We start from the raw sequence: 471 nt of genomic DNA on the forward strand, positions 1-471 counted from the left end.
CCATCTGTGGATCATCAACTCCCACTTATATTACATTGGTGGCACCTTTGTGGGATCATACGTTTCCCTCTTATTATACATTGGTGCAGCCATTGGGGTCTACTTCCCCCGTATATTACATTGGTGGCATCGCTCTGGGATAATTCGCACCACACGAAAACCCTCCGAAGATTACTGCATCCCACGAAGTCCCTCTGAAGACAGTTTATTGATTCCTGCAAGCGAGACACCTTTGTCAACTTCTGTCACTGCAAGACTTTATCTCAAGATACAATCTGCGAATTCCCGCATCAAAGCAAGACCAGTTCTTCCTGCCGAGTTACATCGCCGCCTCCCTCAGCGCACAGACTTCAACACCTGTTGCGTCTTAAACATTTGCTGCAGTTGCCGACGCATGCAAAACATCACTCAACACTGCCCAGCCAGTACCTCAAGGTTGAGTTCCTTTATTCCTCGCTCGTTATCATTTGT

The sequence above is a fragment of the Penaeus monodon genome, chromosome 32 (genome assembly GCF_015228065.2).
Source record: "Penaeus monodon isolate SGIC_2016 chromosome 32, NSTDA_Pmon_1, whole genome shotgun sequence".
NCBI lineage: Eukaryota > Metazoa > Arthropoda > Malacostraca > Decapoda > Penaeidae > Penaeus > Penaeus monodon.